The following is a 2,200-nucleotide window of genomic DNA, read 5'->3' on the forward strand; positions in this document are numbered from 1 at the left end:
TTAATTACTATTTACATTTAATAAACATAAACTTGGATTCATATATTGAATTGACTTAAAAAATAAGGATTATATATGAAAATTAGATAAAAAAATGTGAGGAGGGCTATGAGCTTGACAAGTGACAAAAGTTGTAGTCTTTTATTAGAATAGAAAGATTGGTTTTTGTTGCACGTTTAATCCCAAAGTAACTAACTTATTTATTTTGTTGGTCGGTTAAAATGGTTTGGGGTTAAGGAAATACAGTTAGGTAATTTTGTATTGGTTTAAAATTATTGTAAGTTTTATAGTTAAGGCCAATAGAAATCTGAAGTTCAGAGTTAGATTTGTGACACACTAGAAAACTAATTGAATATGCATTAATCATTTTGTTGATATTGTTTATATGTTATGTTTTTGTTTCTCTTCTGAAGTGTTTTATTTCATATAACAATCACTTATGCTCATAACGAATCCATTTTTCGACTATTGTATTCTATCTCAATGTCTCTACGCATATATCTTTCAATTTCGAATAAACCGGCGTAATACACGAGCTAAGAGATAGTATACACACACACACACACACATATATATATATATATATATGTGTGTGTGTGTGTGTATGAGAGAGAGAGAGTGTGTGAAAAGTAGGGTGGCCCAACCAAAACACCCCCCTATGCCGCCCATCCTAGCCACATTGTCCCCCCTCCTTGTCGCCTGCCTATTACCACCCCTTGACGGTGTTCCCCAGACGCTACCCTAAGCCCCCCTTTTAACCGCCCATATCGAGGAGTCTTATGGTGGCGTTCAATGGTGATGATGTTGAAGAAGAAAAAGAATAAGTACAAAATGCCCTTTAAATACATTATTAATCTCATGGCCAACCTTCTCATACAACAACAGGTGAAATCTGTAGAAAACAGTCGTAAAATAATATAAAATCAAGTCTCGGATCGATAATCAAACACGAATTAAATGACTAACTCTCGTTTATATTAATCAGAAAATATTACTCAAAAACAGATTACAAACTCTCAAACACTAACTCGGTTTGACTCTTGATGAACTCTAACTCGGTTACATCATGTTCACAACCTATAATGTATTCGAGTCCCGGATCGATAATCAAACACGAATTAAACGACTAACTCTCGTTTATATTAATTAGAAAATATTACTCAAAAAACTAATTACAAACTCTCAAACCCTAACTCAGTTTAACTCTTGATGAACCCTAACTCGATTACATCATGTTCACAACCTATAATATCTCACCATAACTTGGTTTATGTAGACTAACCTAACTTGCTAGTCAAGACATTACCAAATATAATAAAACTCTAATCGCAACCCCATAAACCCATTTCAACATTAATGAATTCTATAGGCCTAATAGGTCCAACCTGGTTACCTACACGTGAATAGCCTTTTGAGTTGAGAATTACATCCAGCAATCACCCCCTAATTTCCGACTTGAAATAGGTGGTCTTTGACAACAAACTTGTCTCCTTTGACATGTCTGATTTTACCCACAGTCTTGACCATCTCGGCTTTCACAACCATCTTGGTCCACATCATCATGGTCTTCATCATATCCGTCTTGAACTCCAGGAACACCTGATCCATGATTGTGTTCTTTTGGCTCTCCCAAACTCGATTATCTTCGACGTCGTACACGAGAGTTTCGCCACAAACTCATCAATGGTCTCCGTCTCTTTCATCATCATACCATCAAACTCGTTCATGATGGTTTGCGATCTTGCCTCCTTAACCCGATGGGCCCCAAGTTTATGCATCTTAATCGCGTTCCAAATCTCCTTGGCCGACTCAAGATTACCCACTTGCATGATTGTTGCTTCCGGGATCGACTAATAAATCAACGCGATCACGATGTTGTTTTTATCATCATCGATTTCCCCCGAATCACTGGTATCCCAAACCTTATGCACGTTCAAGAGTACCTTCATTCGAATAGCACATACCGTGTCATTGGTAGAGGTAAGCATGAGACTTTGGAACATACTCGGGTTCCCGCTCCCGCTCACCATGCTCGTCTTCTTTACTTCTTATCACCCATCGTTCTTCGTCAAACTCCAACCACAAACACAAGTCGATTTGTTGAACCAAGAAAAAAATTAAACCACCTTGTTATTCGTATATTTCCTTTTTTCTCCGTGTCTAATCTAAATACAAGAACCAACGAAAGAAATAAAATAAA

The sequence above is a fragment of the Bidens hawaiensis genome, unplaced genomic scaffold (assembly GCF_021521415.1).
Source record: "Bidens hawaiensis isolate Kalapana, Puna unplaced genomic scaffold, B.hawaiensis_p1.1 tig00053799_1, whole genome shotgun sequence".
NCBI classification, from domain to species: domain Eukaryota; kingdom Viridiplantae; phylum Streptophyta; class Magnoliopsida; order Asterales; family Asteraceae; genus Bidens; species Bidens hawaiensis.